General features: G+C 34.9%; 1 pseudogene; it reads right to left on the bottom strand.

Annotated features, from left to right (window-relative positions):
• Nucleotides 1–309: 309 nt before the first annotated feature.
• LOC149561892 (RNA exonuclease 4-like) lies at nt 310–24,234 on the bottom strand (annotated as a pseudogene).
• Between the last annotated feature and the right edge of the window lie 2,610 nt (nt 24,235–26,844).

Below are 26,844 nucleotides of genomic sequence, written 5' to 3'. Positions count from 1 at the left end.
GATCATCAAAACTATGCAACAACTATCTCTGGTTGAAAATCTTTATATTAAATTTTCACTTTTGGTAAGATCAACAGTTACACATGAATATATGCAAAATATATAAATGAATAATTTCTAAGATAGCATAACAATGCAAAATGACTCAAATTATAACTACATTGAAATTGTTCTAAATGATTTATTTCCTATCCATTATTATCATCTATTTCAGGCATAAAAGTGATGTGGTTACATAACAAATGCATCTTATCTGCTATCATGAAAGTCTAGTCAAAGTGATTCAAGTGATTTCTCACATTAAGCTGCTTATGAAGTGGAATCTATGCACCAACAATAGAAATTGGATTGCAAAATATGAAGTAGAGTTTCAGGGCTCATTTTCTCCAGATCTTTCTGTTTCATTCTTGCATACGCCATATTCTCAGGAAGAAATTCACCTACACTAAAGGAAACTGTTTGGGAATGATCTTGATTTCTCAATTTCTTGTAAATATGCATTGCTAACACTGAATCTTCATATGGGTCATGAGTGCCATTCTGAATCTTATACCTGGCAGAATATAAAAATAGATAATCACTCATCTAACAGATCTATACCTGATTGGCTGAATGACTTCAATCCTCAATTTTTTAGGACTTTAAAGAAAATTCTATTTTTCCAACAATAGCATAAGCCCAAAATACCCATGACCACTAGTCTTACAAATGTTGTGGCTGAATTGGGAATTCATTTACACAAACTACTTGCTTTTATAATAGTATACCTTAAAATTAAGGCCATGTAAATAACATAAATGAAATGAAGAAAACTAAGATAATTGATATATTAAGTCAAAATATTATATTTTATGTCTGTTAATCTATTGCATTTATCTTCATAAGGGTCATGAGTGGCGCTCTAGGTCTTATACCTATGAAAAATAGACAAATGTATTTTGATCACTCATTCTGTGATACCTTCATCTATAACTCAGAAAAAATTAACTATTTAAAAATTAACTTGTATGAAGATTATACCATTTAGAAATGATTTATAGAAAAATACACGTAGCACTAAAACTGTAACTAAAGTATATTAGTTACATTAAAAAAAGTATAACCAAGGTAACCAATATGGTATTATCAGACACAATTTGGTAGATATTTTTAATCGATTGATTCTGGAGCATAAAATTTAAGCTATTCTGTGAAACTCCTAAAACATCAATAAAGATTAATATCACCATTAATATAGTTTAATATATTATTTTCCACATAACAACCAATATATAAGGTGTAGAAGAGACTACCCTAAGAATGATTGAGTAAGATACTTGAGTGAATTACTGGTTTTGCTACGCTTTAGTAGTGGAATGTACTTAGCAGTGTCCCTGAGAAATGAGCATGCATAAAATGTTATCTTATATTTATTTAATATTTAACATGTGTACCTTATAAGATGGGTAGGATATTCCATTGATAAGCACTACAAGTCATGATCTAAGCCATGTCCTACAAGAACTTTGGCTTTTCCTCCTTTTAGACAAATTCGCCAAATTGCTTCTCCATTATATAAAATTTGCTGAATTTTTTCTTGCACTTGCTTAAGCGGCATGGCATCCCTACGATGTTCTAGTTTGATGCCAGTTCTATCATATCTACAAACATTAACCTACCATTTTAAAAGATAAATGCATATAATAGTAGCAGACTATTACCACAAATATGTTGGAATATTTAATGCTATTGATGTTTGCTCCTAGAGCCAAACGCCCACCTACCACCCCTGACGAACTCTAGAAAAGACAAAAAAAAAATGCAGTGGGTGAGCTTTGAAATCAGGAAAAGAGGGGGAAAAATATGAAAAAAGGAATGTTTTTCATTTTATTTTCATTCAGAGTTAATTCAGAGTTCAACAAAGTAGAGCAGAGTAGAGAAGGAAGAAGAAGAAAGTGATCAATAGATCTAATCTCTCCAGTTGCACATGTTTCCCCTGTTCACTCTATAAGTTCGTTGTTGTTATATTTGTCCTGTTCAAGTAGTTATTGCTCTAGGCACCATTGTATGTAGCCATTAGAGTTGCAAGTTTAAATTTTATTGAAGTTTGAAGTTTTTCACTAGTTTAGAGTTATTTTAGGGTTTTTTGGTTGAAGCCGAATGCTCCCAAATTTTGTAATAGTTTAATCAAAGTTGAATAGAAAGTAAGCAGACATACTTGAATCCATCGCTCTTCTTCTATTCATTGCATTTGAGAAGTTTGTTTAGAAGCTTCAAGCTTTGGCTCTTTGGTTTTAATGGTGAAAGCATTCACATTGAAATTCTTATAAGTTATATTTATCTTCCTCTTATGCCAAGATAGCTCGACACCTGTTGCTTGTCACTCAGCACCTTCAAGTGCCAAGAAAATTGCCACTTGGCTCCTTAAGGTGTTGAGATAAACTAGCACCCAACATCTTCATGTGCCAAGAAAATTTTTAAGTTTAGATTTATAAGTTTTAATTGAATTTTATATTTCTCATATGCTATTAGAGCTTTGAGGCCCCACATCCATAGTGAGCTAGGGCATTTATTTTCTTGGGATATTTGACATGGCAATAGATACAGGAAAGATATGACAACAACCACCACCATTCAATGGACAAAAATATGATACATGGGCAAAGATGATGAAAACCATAATGGTTGCAAATGATTTGTGGGAGTTTGTAGTTAATGGGTTCAATGATGTGACAGACCTAGCTCAGTATGTTGCTTTTACCAATAATCAAAAGATTTAGTTGAAAGAGTCAAGGAGGAAGGATGCTAAGGCATTAAGTCTTATTGAAGTAGCAATGACAAAGACAATATTCCCAAAGATTGCAGCAGCAAATTATAAAAATGAAGCATGGGATGTCCTTGAGATGAACTTCAAGGGGACCAATAAAGTCCGTACTGTAAAGCTACAGAATATAAGGAGGGAATTTAAGAATCTTCAGATGAAGGAAAATGAATCAATTGTAGATTTCAGTTCAAAGACCTCCAATGTGATTAATCAACTAAAATCAAATGGAGAAGACTATCAAGAGAAGAGGATAGTCGAAAAGATATTGATGAGTTTACCTCATAAATATGACAATTTGGTCATGACCACAGAAGAGGCAAAATACCTCACTATTTTGACAATGGATGAGTTGATGGGTACTCTTTAAACCCATGAGCATACGTTCAATAGATCTACATCTTCTTCTTCCCAAGAGAAAGCATTCAAAGCTCAGTCAAATCCAAAAGGAAGGAGGAGAAGAAGAAATGGATCGAGCAAAAACTACAAAGGCAAAAGCCAAGGTAATGGAGGACAAAGAAATGCTATAGCAGAAAGCTCAAGAAGAGCAGAAAGCTCAAGAAGAGTAGATGGAGCAAGTAGCTCACAAAATACTTCAAGAGGAGGTAAGAAAAACTACAACTCAAATAGAAGTAATGTAGAATGCTACTACTATCATAAATATGGGCATTATGCAAGTGAATGTTGGAAGAAGGAAGCCCTAAGGTTTGTTACTACTTTCAACATGTGTAATGTTGGTGAAGAAGGAAGCCCTAAGGTTTGGTACCTTGACAGTGGATGTAGTAACCACATGAGTAGTAATGAAACCTTGTTTTCATTCATTGACAAGAGTTTTAAATCCAAGATTAAAATGGGTAACAATGGAACCCTACCAGTAGTGGGCAAAGGATCTATTATGGTCTGCACCAAGAAAGGTGAGAAGAAAAAAATACAAAATGTGTATTTTGCCCCTAGTATGAAGCACAATTTGATGAGCATTGGTCAACTCATTCAAAATGGATACAAAGTGCTGATGAAGAATGACATGTGTGTCATTCATGAAAAGGATGGGAGCAAGAACTTACTTGCAATAGTTCAAATGACAAAGAATAGAATATTTCCCTTGAGGATAGAGACATGTTTCTCATCTCAAGTTGGTGTTGCACCTCACACACAATCAGCTCTAAGGAGTGTGATTGGAGACCCTTCACAGCTATGACATCTTAGGTATGGTCATCTTGACTATGCTAGTTTAAATTTGTTGTCAAATAAAAGAATGGTAGAAGGTTTTCCATGAATAGGAAATTCATGTGACAAGTGTGAGGCTTGTATTTTGGGTAAGCAACATAGGTTTTCCTTTAATTCTAAAAAGTCTAGGAGGGCTAGATATCAATTAGAGTTAGTGCATACTGACCTAGTTGGTCCTATGCAAGTTACTTCTATTGGGCAGAGCACTTATTTTATAACATTTATTGATGATTTCAGTCATAGGACATGGGTGTGTTTCTTAAAGAATAAATTTGAAGCATTTGATAAATTTGTAGAACTTACAGCCTAGACTGAAAGAGAATGTGGACACTATATCAAGTTCCTAAGATCAGATAGAGGAGGGGAGTATACCTCCAATTCTTTTGTAAATTTTTACAGGAAACATGGTATAAAGAAAGAGCTCACAACTTGCTATACACCACAACAGAATGGAGTGGCTGAAAGAAAAAATAGGACCATTGTTGAAATGGCAAGGAGCATGATGAAAGAGAAAAGTCTCCCAATTGAATTTTGAGGAGAGGTTGTGGCAACTATAGTTTACCTAATTAATAGGTGTCCTACAAAGGCAGTTCATGATAGAATTCCAATAGCAGCATGGTCACAAGGAAGATGGACAGTTGAACACCTAAGGGTGTTTGTATGTGTTGCATATGCACATGTGCCTATAGAGAAAAGGAAAAAATTGGATGAAAAAGGTTTTAAGTGCATCTTCACAGGGTACAACTCAAAATCAAAGGTATACAGATTGTATGACCCATTCAACAACAAGATGATTCTTTCAAGAGATGTGAATTTTTTTGAAAATCAGTCATGGTATGGACCAACTGATGAATCGATGAGCACCTCAAGTAAAGTACCAATTATGAGTGAAGAGGATGCTAATGAAAAAAAAGAAAAAGGAGCAAATAGAAGAAAAGGTAAGTAGCCTCAGGCATTGTCGAGCTCCTCTAGGCATGATCAATTGTCAGTGCCGAGTAACAGTGAAGACCGAGCTAGTCAGCAAAGCAACAATAGTGAAGATTTTGATCCCACACTCTCCTCCCTATTACCAAGAAAGACCAAGAGTCTTAGGGAGATATACCAAGATGAAAGGTATGAAGATTATGATGAGAGTTAATTTTGCATTATTTTTTCATAGTGATCCAATATATTTTGAAGAAGCTATTAAGGAGAATAATGGTGTAAAGCCATGGATGAGGAGATAGATGCTATAGAAAGGAATGGGACATGAGAGCTAACTGAATTGTCTCCCAAGAAGCAAGTGATTGGAGTGAAATGGGTCTACAAGACCAAATGTAATGCTAAAGGCAAGATTGATAACCATAAGGCAAGGCTAGTAGTCAAGGGCTACAAACAGTAGTATAGAAGAGATTACAATGAGACATATGCTCCGGTTGCAAGAATGGAAATCGTGCATGCTATTATAGCAATTGCAGCTCAACACAAATGGATGGTATTTCAAATGGATGTGAAGTCTGCCTTCCTAAATGGTGTATTGAAAGAAGAAGTATATGTAGAGTAGCCACTTGGTTATGAAGTTGTAGGTGAAGAGAATAAAGTATATAAATTGAAGAGAGCTCTTTATGGGCTCAAGCAAGCTCCAAGGGCATGTTATAGTAGGATTGAATCATATTTGATGAGAAATGGCTTTAGCAAAAGAAATGGTGAACCTACTCTCTACATCAAGGTAGAAAATAGAAATGTGTTGATTGTTGTCTTGTATGTAGATGATTTTATTTTTACTAGTAATGACAAGACTCTAATTGGTGAGTTCAAAGAGAACATGAAAAATGAATTTGAGATGATAGACCTTCGTCTCTTGGAGTACTTTCTAGGCATAGAAGTAAAAAAAATGCATCATGACATCTTCATCTCTCAAGAAAAGTATGTAGGGCAGATCTTGGAGAGATTTAAAATGCAAAATAGTAAGGCATTCCCAACACCAACTACAATAGGTCTAAAGTTGAGCAAGGAAGACTCTAGCAAGAGAGTGGATCCAATGCTATACAAGAGTATGGTTGGAAGTTTAATGTATTTGACTAGAACTCGGCCAGACCTAATGCATGCAATAAGTTTGATTTTTAGATTTATGGAAACACCAAAGAATTTCCATTGGCAAGCAGGAAAGAGAATCCTATGTATGTGAAAGGTACCAAGGGATTTGGAATTTTGTATATTGCAAATAATGATTTCAAGTTGGTGGGTTATATTGATAGTGATTGGGTTGGAAGTATAGATGATAGGAAGAGCACTTCCAGATACATGTTCCATATGGGATCAGGTGCAATTTCGTGGGCATCCAAGAAGCAACCCATTGTTGCTCAATCTATAGTAGAGGCTGAATACATAGTAGGAAATGTAGTAGCATGTTAGGATATTTGGTTAAGGAGGATCTTGATAGATTTGAATATAAGGCAAGACGATGGAACCATAATTTATTGTGACAACATCTCATCAATTACAATGTCGAAGAATCCAATCTACCATGGGAGAAGCAAACATATAGAGATTAGATATCACTTCATCAGAGAGTTGGTGGAGAATGGCGATATCAAGATGGAATTTTGCAAGCCTGAGCAATAGCTAGCAGATATTTTTACAAATCCATTAGGCATTGGAAGTTTTGTACACCTAAGAGAGAGTCTTGGTGTAGTTGATTTGGATCAAAAGTGATCCTTGTTTGTTTGGCTCGGGACAAAGGGGGAATGTTGGAATATTTAATGCTATTGACATTTTCCCCCTAAGCCAAACACCCACCTACCACCCCTGACGAACTCCAGAACAGACATAAAACATAAATGTGGTGGGTGAGCTTTGAAATTAGGAAAAGAGGAAGAAAAATATGAAAAAGGAATGTTTTTCATTTCATTTTCATTTAGAGTTAGTTCAGAGTTTAGCAAAGTAGAGCAGAGCAGAGAAGGAAGAAGAAGAAAGTGATTAGCAGATCTAATCTCTCCAGTTGCACATGTTTCCCCTATTCACTCTATAAGTACATTTTTGTTGTATTTTTCTTGTTGAAGTAGTGATTGCTCCAGGCACCATTGTATGCAGCCATTAGAGCTGCAAGTTTAAAGTTTATTGAAGTTTGAAGTTTTTCACCAGTTTAGGGTTATTTTAGGGTTTTTTGGTTGGAGTTGAATGCTCCCAAATCTTGTAATAGTTTAATCAAAGTTGAATAGAGATCAAGTAGGCATACTTGAATCCATTGCTCTTCTTCTATTCATTGCATTTGAGAAGTTTGTTTAGAAGCTTCAAGCTTTGACTCTCTAATTTTAATGGTGAAAGCATTCACGTTGAAATTCTTCTAAGTTATATTTATCTTCCTCACATGTCAAGCTAGCTTGACACCTGTTGCCTATCACTTGGCACCTTCAAGTGCCAAGAAAACTATCACTTGGCTCCTTAAGGTGTCGAGAAAAACTAGCACTTGGTACCTTCATGTGCTGAGCATATTTTTAGGTTTCGGTTTGTGAGTTTTAATGGATTTTTATATTTCTCACAAAATAGAGTAAGTTGGAAAAAAATTATTACCTGTAATCTATTATTGGAATTGGAGGCTTGACATAACAATGGAAGACCACTTTTTCTTTCTCATCCACCAAGCACACTCATGCACAAAGGTCTAGAGACCTATCCTGACCACCACCCACCATCTCACAATCTATTGCAATGGCAGAAATATTTCCTTTATTTGAACTTAAAAATTGTATCTTCTTATTTTCTGCTTGGACTGTCTTATGCACCAAGGATAATCACCCCCTACCATTCTGTATGGACCAAGAAATTATGACAAAGTGATTCCTTTAGGGAAAAAATAGGTTGATCAGCAGAAATTAGGGCATTATCCATTGTAAAATAAAGTCAAAAATAAAGGATTATACATTTTAGTCGTTATCTCTTAATGAAGACAATTAATAACATTTGGATCAAAAAAAGAGAGCAGAAAATTTGTTAAGAACTAATAGGAGGCAAGGATTGACAAGTTTCTTGGTGATAATTGAGTTATTGTAAACTAGGGAAAATTTTGAGACAAAGACTGCATCCCCTTTCATTGAACTATTTAGTACACTCAGCTTTGGGTAAAGGACCTGTTCAAAATAAATTCAACACCATATATTAAATACCTAAAATTATTCAATGGTCAATATCTGATACTGATTACAAAACCTTAAATCTTAGTGCTACTTTATAAGCCCTACATTTGTAGATTCCTGCTTTTGCCCTTGTGTTTTCATTCACAGAAAAAAAAAGGCTAAACTTAAGGATAACATGATGAGAAATGTTTAAGAAAAACTACCTATCAAATGCTCCCTTAATGAGTCATAGAACCTGCAATGCTTTTTGCAAATATCACAAATCGGTTCAAGTGAAGAGGGATATGAAGTTTTCATGTGCTCAACTAAATGCTCCACTTTGTTAAATTGTCTGAAACATGATGCACATTTATGCTTGCAATTTACAAAAACAACTCATTGTATTATAAGTCTTTAAATATGTCAGAGACAAGAACTCATTTATTCTCTAATTAAAAAAGACCATTCTAATTTAGAATTAGTTAATATAAAAGAATAACAAAGACACATTCAATTCTCTATCAAGAAATTTGAATTTGCAATAAGATCGAGTCATGTGAAGGAATGCTAGCTAACATGTTCATCTTCTTGAAAGCCATTTAAGTACCAATAAAGCCAAAAGAAACCAATAAACTAGCTTAGATGACTGATAGATCCTTTCCTAGTTTAGGTCAAATAGTTTAACACACTGTGTCACTCAACTAAGCAACAAGCTATCTAAATGATTTTATCAAGGCATATAACTAAAAAAAAATGTACACAATAATAGTTAATATAAAAAAAAAACTAAAAAAATGTACACAATAATACTTAACATAAAAAAAAACTATTGATTCAGGCAAGCATTAGTCTCTAAACAAAAAAATTCCATATTAATCAACATATGCTAGATAAGAATATAAAGATCACTTGGCAAGGATCAATTGATTCAGACAAGGCAAGCATTAATTCTTAGCATGAATACAAAAAACCCAATTGATTTTGAAGCCAATCTATATGAAAACTTAGAGGAATAGAACAAAAATTCTAATAGACAACTCTTAATTGGGATTGAAAGGATTAAAGCTATTGAGAAGGTAAAGCAAGAGCGAACCTCAGAGATTCAGATGACTCTTGACCATGATCCATGAGATTTAGTTGACTCTTGTGCTATAAAACTTGGAGGAAGGGTCGGGGGTTTTATAGATGCCATTTCTCTATGAAGTCTCACTGCCATCCAAACTTCTTTTATTCATCTCTGAACTTTTTCCTAAACTCAATGGGAAGAATCTTTCTTTTTCACTAATGGTTAAAAATTAATAATAAATGTCTTCTCAAACAAATAAGCTTGAAAACTCAAAATTGGCCACATGGAGGCGATTATGATGTGTATATGGATTGACACGTGGCAAGAACTTACAATTTGTTTAAATATTCTATCTTTAGGTCACATTCCAATCTATAAATGGTTTTCACCATGATTGACATATCAATAGAGTATAATTTATTTTCTTAAGTATAATTGATAAGGATGATGGTATTTCAATAATTACAATATCTATCAAGATTGGAATATTAAATAGTATCATAAAAGAGATATGATTGGAATTTTAGTTTAAAAGACTTTGATGGAATTTATACTGCTCTCCACTAAATAGTTATCTAGATGAACTGGTGCAGAATATCAAAATGAACTTGTGGATGATATAAAAAGCTACATTAAAATATCTCATTGTCACCATCCATTGTCTAAAGAATGTCAATATTTTCAAAGCTAATGCAAATATTGGCCATATTTGAACAAAAGGTATATAGAAAGTTGAAAATAAACCTAGTAGTTCAATACTAAGTTCAATATGTTTCACTTATCATATTACATTAGATATGTTATAAAATGTTTAGTTGTAAAGAGTTTCTCCTTCACTTGTATTAACTGAATAGTATGAGATATAAAAACAACATTTTAGATTATTGTGGTCTAGTGACTTTAACACAATCATTTATTTGTTCAAGAACAAGATTTTTTTTTTTTTTGTAATGCAGATGGAAATATATACTTTTGTCTAAATAATTTATGATATTCTTGTTTTTTCTTCTAACAAACTCACATTAGATATGTTATAGAATGTTTATTTTTAAAGAGTGCCTTCTTCACTTGTATTAAGAAGCTATCAAGAGCAATTTGACAAAAAAATGAAGAAGATTTGAAGGGTTTACAAGTGTGAAGCATAGAACATCGTAGTTACGCATTTTATCTAAGTATTTCACTTCTAAATCTCAAAATTATGTCAAAAATTCAGTTGTAAGTATGGATAAATCTTTGATTCATAATGTGGAAGATGAAGCAACACCCAAACTAAAGCTGAACGCAGTCAAGAATGTAAGTGATGACCCTAGTTTCACATTGTCAAGAATTCTTGGAAACATCTTACACTCAAAAGATGTTAAAAGCTATCTAAGAAGTAAGTTTGAGAATGTAGGAGAGGATCATATATCCATGGAATTTGACAATATTTATAATTAGGATATGAGCTATAAGAAAGGATTTTAGTATTTGAAGGAAAATGTCATTATCAAGATTCTTTTCTACTATGAGTTTGATAATGAGGAATGGAAAAGGATAATGTTAAGTAGAATTCATGATGCTAAGTTCTAGCTAGGAGATAATGTGATAGAAATTTATGCTAACTTGATTCATGAGGTAGCACAACTATATAATGAAAGTAGCATACTAGTCAATGAGAAAAATGTTAAGAAGTTAGTGCTTGACAATTATAAATTAGTTTGCAATGGCAGAGGGATTGTCATAAGCAAAACCAAATAACATGATGTTAGATTCTTGAGTAGAATTATTGCCGCAAGAATGTGTTATATCTCTACAGAAGATGACCTAGTGACAAGCTCTATAGAAGCAACCTATAAGATTTGTGTTGACAAGGAGAAGGTTGATATGTGTGAAATTTTGAGAATGCAATTGACAGAGAACTTGAAGAGGATAAAGAAAGTGAAGAAAAATTAGTTTAGATTCTAGTTCTTAAATACACATATATTCTTCCATTTTATCAAAAGATTTCCATTTATGGAGACATTTACAATAGTGAGGAGTAACAGATGTACAATGGAAAAGATTTCAAAAGCATATATAACAAATACCTTATTGAGAAGGTGAATGATAGTGCAAATCTTATAATGAAGACACATCAAATAGAGCTATAGGAAAGATTCAGATTCCCACCTTATATGGTAGACAAATTCAAGGAAGACATTTCCTTCATGGTAGACACAAACTTCACCTACATGGAAGCACTTGAACCAAGAATGTTGAATATTGAACCCTTGGGTTATGAATTAACATAAGAAGAGATAGAAGGATATGCCTAAGCTATCCTTAAAGAAGAAAAAGATAAAGAGTTTGATAGATTTGGAACATATGAGGAGTTGATACAATCAACTAGTCAAACTAAATTAGAGAAATCTACCAAGAAAAAGGTAGAAGGAGACATGAAAAATCATTCCAGAACCAGTTGGAATGGCAACTGAGGAAGTAAGCTAGTGAGACACACTCTCACTAGACTGCAAAAAATTGGCTAGCAATAGATGATGTACATTCAACCCTTGGCATCAACAAGACCAAATGATAGTGTGACAATGGCCGCACCTCCTACTGCAACACCAATTGGTCCCTATGTAGTGGTTTCACATTAGTAGACACCTATTACACCTCTCATTCCACTCAAAAAGGATTCAGAGGAGAAAGAGGCAGAAGTTGTTGAGGTGAAGAGGATGTCAATGAGACTTGCATAGGTGAAACAAGAATTACCTTATTCACCAAGGAAGAAGAGAATGAAGGATATGACTATAGGACCAAACAAGAGAAACATGTAAATCATGCCAAGCTTGCCAAGAAAGAAGACATTAGGTTAGATAGAACCTTTGAAATCTATTGAGAAGGAATAAGGATGTGCACAAATAAGAAGGAAGGACTAGAAGCCTAAAATAGAAAAGGTAAACAACACAATTGTAAATGATGGAAATTTTGTTCAATTAAACATGTTTCATCATTTGTACACTGGCATAGATTGACTACAATTAGAAAATGTTTTTATTAGACATATTTTTCTATCTAATAAGAAATTTGAGGATGTAAATGATGACATTCCCAAAGACCTCTATGAGAGATTAATAACTAGAAGGAACAGAGTTGCTAAAGAAGATTAAAATATCAGACAAAATTCACTTAGTAAATTATGTCAAATTGACAATGATGCACACATGGCTAGTCTAATAAAAAGTATAAAACCTTATCTAAGGAACAAGAAGAGATCCATATTGATAATGGGAGGCAACTATCAAGAAGTTAATGAGGAAACATAGAATTAAATTATGTAGATGATGGAAGATTTGATTAAAGCAGCAACAACAATGCCCCATATCACAATTGGAACCAACACCATACAAGTTGGTGCCACATAGGTGATAGTAAACATTGTAGAAGATCCTTTTAAGAATATCTGACTAGGTAGTGTTGGAACTATCATTGATTTCTCCAACTCAAATGAGGAAGAGGAGAAATGAATGAATGAAGAAAAATAGAAAAAGAGAAAAGAAGATGAGAAAAAAGAAAAGAAAGAAAGGAAAACAAAGAGAAGATTAGATAAAGAAAGAAGAAGAAGAAAAGAAGAGAAAAGAAGAAGAAAGAAGTAGGAGAGAAGAAAAAAGAAGGAAGAAGAAGAGGAGAAGAGGAAAAAGGACAAAGAAATCATAAGAAAGGAAGATGTGAAGAAGAAAGAGGATGAGGAAAAGAGAAGAGAATAAGAACAAAAGAAGAAGAAAGAAGAGGAGGAGGAGGAGAATGTACTCAACACTTCACTATCCCTTGTAAAAATTGTAGGCTTGGATGATGATGATCAAACACAATTAATATCATCCCTAAGCAAGATTGTCAACAAGAATAAGGAAGTGAAGATTTTGAGGAAAACTCTTATAGATGTAACTGAAAAGTTACAAGAAACATTGACAATGAAATCACTAGAACCTAATCCAGAGGATAGAGACAAAGGTGTGATTCAAATATTTGATGCTGAATTTACAATTTTTTTAGAGATAACAGGAAAGACATGACACTTAGATTTTTCAAATGTTAGGATTAACCTCGGAAAGAAATAATAGTTACATGCAAATATAACCAATATCAAAAAATAATAAAGCATGCAAGTGTGAACAAAAGACACCAAGATTTAATGTGGTTCACCCAATCCCTGGGCTACATCCACCAAAAGTAAGTCCAATATTATTATTATCTAGTGATTACAATTTGCAATCCCTTATACCTCAATACTGCCACAAGAAGCTACAATACCACCATTACCTTATGAAATCCCTACTCAGCCTATTTATACAATCTTTTCCTACTTACAAAATTAGAGCTAGAATAAGTCATCCAATAGGAAAAATAGCAGCTAACACCTTTTACAATTTAAGGGAACACACCTCCCCCTCAACCCCACCCTATACTATGATAGGGGCACATCTGGGCAGGACCCCGCAGGGGCATTGCCCCTTGACCTCATCTTAGGGGCACTGCCCCCAAACCCTCATAGAAATAATATGGGGAGAAAACCGTGCTGAATAAACCTTTGAGTCTGATTAGGATCCACAACAAAACATGAAATTGTATGTAAGAAAATAAAAAATGATCTAGGATCTCATGTGTGCTGGTTTTTATTAGATTTATATTTATCTTTGATTTTCTTATATTTCAAGGCTACAATTTTGTGGTTTTTTTAGATGCTAGTTGGTATCTATCTTATTTGTGATAATTTTTCTTTTATGTAGTGTTCTAGATCCTCTTTAATATATACTTATTTGGGGCTTTGTGTCCTAACAAAACTTGTTTTTACCTTAATACAAAAATACATGTTAATTTATAGATAAAAAATTAGAGGGAGTACAATCAATAGTGAAGGATGTAGAGATTGAGATGCAAGTGAGGCATCAAAGGATTAGGAGGATTTTGATCACAATGGTGCAAGCACATCTAGTGTCATTTGGAATTATTTTCCAACAATCAATTCCCTACTAGTTTTTCATTATCGGTGTGTTGTGGTACACTCTTGAATGACTCTAAGATTTTATACATTTTGGATATGGTTAAGGATAATATTATATTTTGAGGGTTTTTGTGTGTATATGCATGTGTTTTGAAGGGTTCTAACATTAGTAGTTTGGGCACCTATCCTCTAACGCCTAATGTTTTCCTAGAGAATAAAACAATGCTTCTCTTGAGAATTTTTAATATTTGCTACAAAATAAGGTAGATTTGTTACTATGATGATGGTATGTCCTACTAAGAGGGATTGTTATATTTATGTCCTTAGGGGTTGATCACCAATTATAGCATTGAATAGAGGTAAATATGATATAGAAAGGATGGATATATTAATGGTGAGTCTTAAAGGATACAATATTCTAATAGATGAGGGAGATGAGTTATTTATTTTTAGTTCAGTCTGGGAACATTTTTAATGTACTCATGGTTCATGGGTTTTTAGCTTTGTTGGGATAGATTGGAAGAAAGGTGAGATTTCTCACCTACCTAAGATGAGGACTAGAGCTCCATTATTTTTTTTAATAGTGGTAGGGGAGACATAGGAGCTACTTTATCTCCAATTGGTGCAATGGAGATAAATAAGACTATCCCTAATTTTTTGATGTTTTTCTATGATAAGATTTAAATTTGTAGAGGAATTCACTAGAATAGTGGAACTAGGGTTTTTTAAGCATTGTAGTTTGTTGTATGTGGTTCATGCTTATAAGTAGATTTTTTTGGATATGGTCAAAAGGATTGGGACACCTAGTTCTTTTGGAGTGGGTGTCTTCACCATGTTCATGCCCTTTTAAAAATTATTTTTGAGGGGTGGGTTTCCTTATGGTTGATCTATTTTAGGATGTACAATATTGTTGGTGTAAATAAATATTTACTATTTAAACTTTAATTAAGTTTACTTACATTAATGCATTATTTTATTATTTATTTAGGTGAGACACTTAGGAGTTTGTGTACTCTCACGAGTTGTCATGTAGACAACATAATGATTCACACACCCATTTTAGCACATGTTGTCTACAACATTATTTTGCATGCTACACCTTTGTAGGCTTATCCTCTCATCATCTCACTTACTTTTGTGCTTAATAGAGGATGACCCATATCTAGTGGACATGTGAATGGTTGTATGAATTATCATGTTGCTAACTTTTATGCATTCTAGAAGTTTTCTAGAGGTCTTTATATAGAGTCACTCCTAGTTTACTTTCAATGAATCAATATTAAATGAATATATCGCCATTCTGATCATACTCTCTTTGGTCTACTGTTGTGCTTGTGTTTGAGTTCCTTGGTCTTGGATGAATTTTTCCCTAAGGGAAATTCTTACAAATATTATGGATGGAATTTAATATTTGAATTAATCTTTTCACTATTTCTATTGAATCTTTTTTGATGTGTGGTTAAGAGCCCTAATTTGGGGTTTGTGTGTAGGAGAGCTAGATTTTGAGCTTTGGTTGCAGGAATTTGATGTCTATTTATGCCTTAGTTTTCTTTATCATCTTTTCATGAAGGGTGATGGAAAGGTTGTCTGCTCAAGATCCTTCTTCACTTCATGCCATTATGACATTAGCAAGATATATTTTTTAGCTTACTAGTATTTATATTTATTTTAATGATAGTAATTTAACACTATTGGTTTAAATAAGTATTTACTATTTACACTTTACTTAAGTTTACTTAGGTTAATGCATTCTTTATTTATTTATTTATGTGAGACACTTAGGATATTGTGTACTCTCATGAGTTATGCAACTCTAATTATGCACATGGTGTCTATAACATAGGAGTTTGCATCATTCAGTAAGTTGTTATGTTGATAACACAATTTTTCACACTCCTAATTTAGCACATGTTGTCTACACCACTGATTTGCATGCTACACCATTGTAGGCTTATCCTCACATCATCACACTTAATTATGTTCTTAATGGAGGATAACCCATATCTAGTGGATATGTGCCTAGTTGTATGACATATCATGATGCTGACTTCTATGCATTCTAGAAGCTCTCTTGAGGCCTTTATATATAGGCACTCCTAGTGTACTTAAATATGGCGTATGTGGCATATTGAATAAATATATCATCATTTAGATCATACTCTCTTTTTGGTCTATAGTTGTGCTTGTGTTTGAGTTCCTTGGCCTTGGGTGAATTCTAGCCTAAGTCAAATTCTTACATGGTATCAGAGCTGAGGGAGATTCTCTACACATAGTCATTCGAGATCGTTCATGCTACAAAACCTCAACTTGATTCTAGAGAATCCACCAAATTTGGGTGTGTCTCGAGCCAGATTTGACCTAACTGTTGCATTCAGAATGTCAATTCGATGAAGATCGACTATAAATTTTCCTATGCTGGGTGAAAGTTGATTGTGATGCAATTTTTTTTGCAAATCAAAACCCAAAGGCCCTAATTTGTAGTTTGGGTATGATCAATTTCAAATCTATTTAATTGCTTATTAAGATCTAATTTTTAATTTATTTCTACAATTATTATTTTTCATCAAATTATTTTGACCTTTTGGGCTAGTTGTAGAGAATTTTTTTTTTGCAGAATTAGGCTCGTAGATCTTAGCTCTGCAATTTTGGTGGAATATTTTTATTTATTTAGCAGGGAATTTTCATATTGGGAAGGATCTTTATTCAATTTTTGACCTTATTAAATTTGGTTGCATAGAACTTAACCTTTGATGGCCAAGTCTGAATTTCTAGCAATCAAACATACTGTAGACTTTTGGCAGCCAAGGCAACAACTCTAGTAGTCGATTTATTTCAAACTCACAACGTATTTTTTTTAAATCACATTGGATTTTACTACCCCACACATGTGGGATTATAAATCAATAATCTAGTAGGAAAAATCCCAAATACCAACACCAACATTTCCCTTTTTGGTGACTGCAGACTACAAACTCAAGTGCCCATAAAACTTTGTTACCTAGCGACAGAAAACTAACATGGCATTGATCTATTATTCTGTGTCCATTCACAGCATGCCACATGTTGTGTACTCATTTGTTTTTCCTACACCTAGAGGACAACCATGTATCAACTTTTAATTTGCTCCACTTGCTTAGTTGACCCCGCCACCTCAAGCCTGCCCACATAATCATCTAACACGCAGTGCATTTTGGTTCACTATCACAGCCACGTCCACTACCAACGTGGACCTACATCAGCATCTACATGGAAGCCAATTAGATTCCACAGTTAGCCAATGTACATCTGACTCAGTTGACACATGGAATCCATACACTATGGATTCTTTCCATGTCACATGTCCATATAGTTGACGTCATCACTGATGTCATCACTGGGCTTGGAGTCGCTGACATCGTCAATTACATGAGCTTAAAATTGATAGCCATCTAACCATCATACCAGGCTAAAATAGAACTTCTGTGTCTGCCATATGACCATCAAATTTAACCCTATCATTTGCTGATGCAACCCCTCTCCAAATTGATTTTAGTTTTTGTTGTCCGACTTTGCGAGGCTATAACTCAGACATCTAGACTCCAAATCAGATGAGTTTTTCTTGAAATTGGGTAGAATTTCTTAAGCTTTTTGGTGGTGCAGCATTTTTCTAGTTTTGGTGCATGAATTTGTTAGAAATTTTATTTTTTGGCAATTATACCTATATAATCCTACATTTTGCAACTTCAAACGCTCCGTACGGGCACATCTAGAGTCGAAAATAGGTTTTTTTTTTGAAAGTGTGTTATTTTTTTCTACTTTCTAGATTTGTAGTCAAATCATAGTGTTGTGTGGACAAAAGTGTCACTTTCAAAAATAGGGATTCTCTTTGCTTTGTATTGCTTTAGAATTGTAGCACATTGTAAAGTTCTAGATTTGTAATCCATTAAGAGGTTGTAACAAGTAATATCAAAAGTCCACGAAGGCCAAAATTGGCAAGTGGCCCATTGTAATCGTACTACTGATAAAGTTCCAAAAGCATCTTTTTTTGGGGGGGGGTTTCTTGATTTAGTGAAAAGGAGGGGTGTTCTTGGTGTTGTGTTCTCTCTTTTCTACAATTTTCTTTCATTTTTTGCATTATGGGCAACTTTAATTTTTCAAAATTAATTCCTCATAACTATGCTACATGGTCCATCAAAATGTGGTATCACTTAATGCATAATGGAGTTTCACAATATAGGTACTCTTCCTAAACTAGTAGGTGATAAGGTATCAGCAAGTGATATTTCACCTTGGGTAGCAATGGATAGGAAAGCCCTAGGTGATATATGTTTGGGGGTTGATGATAAGATCGTGTATCAAATTAAGAAGTGTTCTACATCCAAGGAAGCTTGGGATACCCTTGAAAGCCTTTATGGTAAAGTGTCTGAAGAGGATGTTTTCAAAATTGAAGATGAGCATGTCTCCTTAGATCGTAAGTCATATGATTTAATACAGGATTTCATCATCAAGGTGAATGAACTAAGGACAAAGGTTACTGGTTGTGCGAGTTCTATCAAAGATGATAGATTGATCTATCTCATACATAACAAGCTACCATCAGAATATTCCACATTTGTATCTTCTTTTAACACCTCAAAGACTACCTTAGGGTTTTCTTATAAGAAAGTCACTTTTGATGAATATGCTAATCTATTGGATACTGAAGAAAAGAAGTTGAAATCAATGCAGATTCTCAAATCACCTCAGTCTAAAGCATTGGTGGCCAATAATGAGGCTTCTCAAAATTTAGCTAGACAATCTTCAAATAAAGGAAAGGGTAAGAAGACATGGAAGAACAAATTAGAGGATGTAGAAAAGACAACACCCCAATCCAATCAACAAGGCAAGTCCTCGAATTCCAACAAGAAGGGGGACAACAATAAGGAGAATAAAAAGTGTGCCTATTGTAAGAAAATGAGTCATGAAGAGCATGACTGTTATCTTAAGAATATTGATGAGTTGACCAACATCATGAAGAAACATAATGTTCCATTGCCTAATGCTTTTAAGGATAAAGGGTCTTCTTCGGATTCCAAGGGCAAAGGGAAATCACTCATGTCTAATTCTAACTCTTCAAAGGAATGGATATTTGACTCAGGTGCCTCATATCATATGGGCTTTTCAAAGGAGGATTTTTCTTCAATGAAGAATTCAAAGGTACCACACATCTTTTTGGAAGATGATACCAAAGTGGAAGTTGAAGGGAAAGGAAATGTGGAGATGGAAAATGGAGAGTTTCAAGATGTTCTCTATGTTTCAAACCTAAGTTCAAATCTGCTATCAATCTACCAAATCACTCACCTTGGAGATGGACATAGAGTTGATTTCCTTCTAGACTGAGTACAGGTGCATAGTTTAAAAGATGATTCCTTGGTTGCAATGGGGAAAGTGAATCATAACAAAAGGTTATACTCTTTCTCCCATTTTGTGCCCAAGTCTAGTTCAAAGGCTTTGTTATCACAATCAAATTCAACAATGCAATAATGGCATGAGTGGTATGGTCATCTTGACTTCCGCTATCTCCAACAACTTTGCACATATAGAATGGTCAAAGGTCTACCTCAAATCAACTTTTCTAAGGGTGAATGTTCAATAGATTTAGTGGATATGCATCCAAAGGGAAGTTACAAAGAGGGAAGTATTCAAGAGCACCATGTGTTTTATAGATGGTTCACATGGTATTAGTAGGTCCTTTTGCATTCAACTAGGGTAACTACATACTTACCTTTGTTGATGACTTTTCAAGATACACTTGGGTCTACTTTCTTCATAATAAGAATGAAGTGTTAGACAAATTTCTAGCCCTCAAGAATCATGTTGAAAAGAAATCTCAAAAAGCCATCAAAGTTCTGAGAATGGACAGTGGAAGCATGTATGTGAATAGAAGACTTAAAGACTTTTGCAGACTCGAGGGCATTGATCTTCAGAATCTACTAGCATTCAGTCTGCACAAGATAGATGTTGCAACACTAAGGATTAGGACTCTCAAATCTATGGTGGGTTGCATGGTACATGCCAAGTTTCTAGATCCATCATTAGAAGTTGAAGAAATTAGTAGTGCCACTCACATTCTTAATCAATCTCCTCATCCAACCTTAGATGGAGAGATTCCTTTTGAGGCATGGTGCGGTAGAAAACCTATTATGACACACTTTAGAGTCTTTGGTTATCTTGCATGGGAAAACACATCTTCTAGGGGTTGAAAGGCACAGTCACCTCGGCCTTGTACCTTCATTGGTTATGAAGATTGTGTGAAGGCATAGAAACTATTGGATCTAGAGACACATCAAATTTTTTTGGAGAAGGATATATACATTGAGGAAAGTTCACCAATCTTGTCCTCTAATCCTCTTCACACATCATACCATGTGGAAACCGATAGTGACACTAGTCATAGTGCTTCAATAGATTCATACATATGGGGTTCTATCGAGAGTTGTAGCAAGAGGTCACTACATCAATTCAGTCCACATGCCTACATCGCTACAGTGATAGGTCTAGCACAACAGGGTACATCTAGTCTTCTAGGTCCAACTTTAGTGATTGTAATGACCCTTTCCAATAGGCCACTAAATAAAACCCTAAATTTAATACATTGCTAAAGTATATTTTTGAAATAAGGAAATAATAGTGCCAATGTATTCATTCAATGAAAACCAAATGTTTTTACAAATGATATGGTAATTTTTAGCACCGAAACATTATGACATGGCACATTACAGACAAACCCTAACTGGCTATATACAATTGAGAACTTGTTACACCTACAAACTGAAATAAAGAACTTGGATTAATCAAATACTAGAGACTGACTACTAAAGATGATATGTTGAAAGTGCAACTCCACTTGAAACTCCAAACCACCAATTAAGTACAAGGGAAAGGACTAAAATATCCTTCCCACAGCTGCAATAATTTAGGTGATCTTTCACACCCTCAAAATTGTGTACCAATTGAGAGTTTTCATTCTCAATGGCCAATTGTGACTACTTGTAGAAACCCTAGGCTCCACAACACACATCAACAAAAATCAATAATAAATCTTGATGATAGGCAATGAGCCCTCAATGCATTTATTATTTTTTCCTTGATAGGTCGGTCTCTCTTTTTTAATTATCTCTCTACTCCTTCCAACAACCTCTAGAACATTATTTTATTTAATGACTTTATAAGATATATCATTTAATTAAATATAAAGTTACCTTGTAATATATTTTTTTATCGATAACTTTATAAATAATTAACTCCTCCAAAATGAGGACATTACAGGTCTGCCCCCCCTAAAATTGCTTGGCCTCAAGCAATCTTAATGTTGGATGCTGAAAAATCACTTCTCCCTCCCAAGTAGCATCTTTAACAGGTAAATCTTTCCACTTAATCAAATACTCTCTGATTACTCTCCTGTGAAGCTACTTCTCTCTATTATCCAGAATGGATTCTGGCACTAAGATCAATTTTCCCTCATCATCCAAGGGAGGTAATACTATAGAAGGCATCGCATTTCGACCCAACACTTTTTTGAGGCATGATACATGAAACACATTGTGCACTCTACTATATGCAGGAAGCTCCAACTGATAAGCCACCTCACCAACTCGTTTGACAATCTTGAATGGTCCATAATAGCGTGGCTTGAGTTTCTCTACATCACTCTTCTTGAGAGTGGACTTCTTATATGGTTGCAACATGAGGTAAACCATATCATTTACCTCAAAGCTATGCTCAGTCCTATTCTTGTTTGCATACTTCTTTTGTTGGTTCTAAGCTCTAGCAATGTTATCTTTGAGAGTAGCAACTATATCCTTACTTTCCTATAATAGTTCACCTGCACGGGGTACTTGACTGTCCAACAAAAAATTTAAGAAACTAAGTGCCTCATAGCTGTAAAGTGCCATGAAGGGTGTCATTTGTATAGTCATATGGTATGTAGTATTATAACAATACTCACAGAGATATATCCATCAAACCCAAGCTTGCTGTTTATTTGCTACATAATTCCTCAAATACCCTTCCACCCATTTGTTTACAATCTCTATTTGACCATCAGTCTATGGGTGATAACTAGTGCTAGGTGTAAGATTAGTACCACACAACTGAAATACCTCCTACCAAAAGTGACTCATGAAGCAGCTGTCCCTGTCACTCATAATGCTTTGAGGCAAACCATGTAATTTGAAAACCTCCTTGAAGAAGACCTCTACCACCTAAGCTGCTGAGTATGTAGTAGTGATAGGGAAGAAGTAAGCATATTTTGTCAGCCTATCATCCACCACATAGATACAATCACGCCCCTAGGCCCTGGGCAAGCCAGTAATAAAATCCATAGAGATGCACTCCCACTTCCTGTCAGGAATAGGAAGTGGATGTAGGAGCCCTATTGGATAAGTGTGCTCTTGTTTTTTCTACTGAAAAACATGACACTCATACACATACTGCAAAATATCAGCCTTAAGTCCCTTCCAAGTGAATCATTCCCGTACTAACTTGTAAGTCTTGAAATACCTAGGATGGCCTGTTGTAGGTGAATTATGGAATGTTCTCAAAATCAACTGCTTCACTTCCGATCCTAGGACTAAGTAAATCCTATTCTTGTAAATGATCAAATCATCTATGAGAGTGTATCTGGTGTTGATTGTTGTTCCTTCCACTATAGTAGAGTCCCACGTGTCTTTGGCATATTTTGCTACAATCAAGTGTCGCCAATCCTCTGATATCTGAATCATAGAAGTGAGGTGTGGCCTACGAGATAAATCATCTACAACAATATTATGTATCCCCTTAACATATGTGATATCAAAATCATATGCTTGTAACTTACTCACCCACTTTTGCTGATGATCATTCAGGTCCCACTGTCCTAAAAAGTGCCTCAAACTATTATGATCAGTTTTAATACAAAATTTGTTGCCCACAAGATACTGTCTAAATTTGGCCAAGGCATGCATGATGGCCAACATCTCCTTATCATATATGCTGAATGATCTCTTAGGCCCTCTGAGTTTCCTACTCTCATAAGCTATAGGATGCTTGTCCTACATGAGTACAACACCAAATCCCTCTCCAAAAGCATCGCATTGAAGCTCAAATGGTTTTGTGAAATTAGGAAATGCTAATACTAGGCATGTAGTCATTATTTCCTTGAACCACATAAAACACTCCTATGCCTCCCGAGTCCACAAAAATGCTATGAAAAACCTATGATAGAATCCACATAGACCAAGGAACCCTCTTAACTATGTAAGGTTCTCTGGTGGTGGCTAATCAACAATAGTACAAATTTTTTCAGGACATGAGTCCTGCCATCCACCTTGAACTGTATCTCCATATCCTCTAGTCTTAGAGTAACCTCCTTCAAAGACTGTAGCCACTACATCCCAAGTACTATGTCCATGTCACCTATGTTGAGCACATGATAGTTTTCCTTCAACTCATAGTTGTTCAGGTGCAAAGGTAGATCTTGCACCATCCTGTCACAGTGAAGAGTATATCCATCAGCAACCTTGACTCTCAATCCTTCAAACTCCTCAATAATGAGTCCACGCCTCTCCACAAATCATGCATCAATGAAATTATGTGTTGCACCTATATCTAATAGAGTAATAACCTTTTTGCCCTGCCAAGACTACTCGGAGTCTAAAAGATCCCTCTCTTTGAATACTAAACAAACGTGCCTCCTGTAAATGTAGCTCTAGAGCCTCTTTTTTCTCAGCACTATTAATCTCCTATTCAACCTCTACCTCATTAAGATCCTCATCATGGTGCTCTAAGCTTTCTAAATCTAAACCCTCATAATAAGCCCACATCACCTGATTAGCCTTCCCCTTAGGCCTCATAGGACAATCATGATCAAACTCATAAGGACCTTTGCAAAAGAAGCATAGCTTCTTCCTACATAGGTCATTAAGTGTTTCCTTATCCAAGAGTATAGCTAACTTTCCTTTTGAGTCACTAAGCTCTTCTCTTTAACCTTGTCGAATTCCCCTTTTTTATCTCTAAATGATGAAGAACCCTTTGAACTAAATCGGTTTGCTGGAGCAGCAAGTTCCATACTACGGGCTTTCTTCATGATTTCCTATAATGTAGGAGGATCAAAAGCCTTTATCCACCCCTTGAGTGGTTCAATTAATCCCTCTGTGAATAAAATGACTAGCCTCCATTCTGAAATGTTAGGCACCATCACTGCAAGATTCTTGAAGTCATTGATAAATCGTTCTAAGTTTCTTGAATGTCTCAATTGGGCTAACTCCCAAAAATAAACTTCAAGATTTTTTTATCAAACCTTTCTATCAATCTATCCATGAATTCTTGATAAGTGGTTATCTAATTGTTTTTCAATATGATGATGCCATGTGTCCACCAATCATGTGCTGCCCCATCTAAGTTTAAAGTGGCATATTTGAGCACTTCAAATTCTGTCATAGTCTTCAGAGATAGGAAAGTATCCACCTTATGAATCCAAGCCTGAGTAGTCATTTTTCCACTGCCATCAAATGTGGGTAATACCAACTTGTTGGTGACCTATTGCAACTCACTGTGCTTATCTACCTGCTTCTACATGGCAGCTCTGTAGTTCAGGTACCTGTCAAATGTCCACCCATCCTATAGATATGTTGGTAACGAATCCCACTCATTCCTTTCTTGTCAAAGTTCATCTACAATATTCGTTACCATAGCATCAGGTGTGTGCGCTGGAGTTTCTTCCTTGAATGTAGGAAATGTGGGTTTGTCAACTATTCCGGACCGTGTCCTATGTTGTGATCCTACTATGCTCTTGTCATCCTGGTTAGTATCATGATTATTTCTCTTGTTTTCCCTAATCAAATGTTGCATCATAACCATCATTGCCTATGTACTTGCCTCTATTGACTGTTGAAGCCTCTCTTGATGTTGTAAAGTCTCATCATCTCACACACTTCCAGATGGGCTTTCAGAATGTCTCTCAACCATATTCTTAGTTATGCTGGTTCCCTATGTAAATTGGCTAGATAAACCCTATCAAGATGGAAGGAAACCTGCTATGATACCACTGTAATTACCCTTTCCAATAGGCCACTAAACAAAACCCTAAATTCAATACACTACTAAAGTATATTGCTGAAATAAGGAAATAATAGTGCCAATGTATTCATTTAATGAAAACCAAATGTTTTTACAAATGATATGGCAATTTTTAGCACCAAAACATTATGACATGACACATTATAAACAAACCCTAATTGGTTGTATACAATCAAGAACTTGTTAGAACTACAAACTGAAATGAAGAATCTAGATTGATCAGATACTAGAGACTAACTGCTAAAGATGATATGGTGAAAGTGCAACTCCACTTGAAACTCCAAACTAGAAATTAAGCACAAGTGAAAGGACTAAAATATCCTTCCCACAACTGCAATAATTTAGCTGATCTTTCACACCCTCAAAATTGTGTACCAATTGAGAGTTTTTGTTCTCAATGGCCAACTGTGACTACTTGTAGAAACTCTAGGCTCCACAATGCACATCAACAAAAGTCAATAATAAATCTCGATGATAGGAAATGAGCCCTTAATGCCTATTTATTCTTTTTTCCTCGCTAGGTCAGCTTCTCTTTTTAAAATTATTTCTTTGCTCCTTCTAGCAACCTCTAGAACATTATTTTATTTAATGAATTTATAAGATATATCACTTAATTAATTATAAAGTTACCTTGTAATATATTTTTTTATAGATAACTTTATAAATAATTAATTCCTCCAAAATGGGGACATTACAGTGATAGATTTGGTGGACATCATTGATGATCTACCTCTTCTTCCTGATACAACAACTCCTTCCTTAGTTGTCACGAGGGCTCCATCTAACTCTCTTGTTCATTCTCTACATGATCAATTGTCCCAGGTTAAAGTGATTGTGGATACTTATGATCAACAGTTGCAGAGGAGTTCTTCATTAGTTGCAGAGATAGTTAGTTCTTTGAGATAGGTTCTTCAGCCAGTTGAGCAAGTTTTAGAGACATCACTTATCCATGGGATTCTTTCCACACACAGTGGAAGCATCTCATTTGTACTTTTGGCATTATTTCTTCCTAAGGGGAGGAACACCATTCTACAATCTTGGATTAGCTTCTTCATTGGAGCAATCATTGGCAAGCATTCTTTTTTGGGGGGGAGCCTATCTTGTCTCTCTTCCTCTTCTCATCATTCTCTAATGTATATACTAGATGTATGTCATAATGAGGGGGTCTTGATTACTCCATCCATCCATACATCATTTCATCTCTCTTTTTGGAGTAGGGTTTTTTCCATGAGGTTTTTCCTCTTTCTTCGCTTTATGAGACATTGCATATCATTATGTACATGTTTACCTAACATGGCCTAGTAGCTAGGACCCATCCTACATTTCATCCTAGATTTCATAAGCTTAAGGGAATTGCCCTCAGTTGCACTTAAGGGGGGGTTTTGGTGTAAATAAGTATTTATTATTTACACTTTACTTAAGTTTACTTAGGTTAATGCATTATTTTAGTATTTTTCATTGTTTTATTATTTATTTATGTGACACACTTAGGAGTTTGTGTACTCTCATGAGTTACACAACTCTAATTATGCACACGGTATCTACAACATAGGAGTTTGCATCATTCAGTGAGTTGTCATGTTGACAACATAGTTATTCACACTCCTCATTTAGCACA

Source organism: Cupressus sempervirens, chromosome 4, assembly GCF_028749045.1.
Source record: "Cupressus sempervirens isolate cs-2001-9-10 chromosome 4, ASM2874904v1, whole genome shotgun sequence".
Taxonomy (NCBI): domain Eukaryota; kingdom Viridiplantae; phylum Streptophyta; class Pinopsida; order Cupressales; family Cupressaceae; genus Cupressus; species Cupressus sempervirens.
This window is presented reverse-complemented; position numbering and strand designations above follow the sequence as displayed.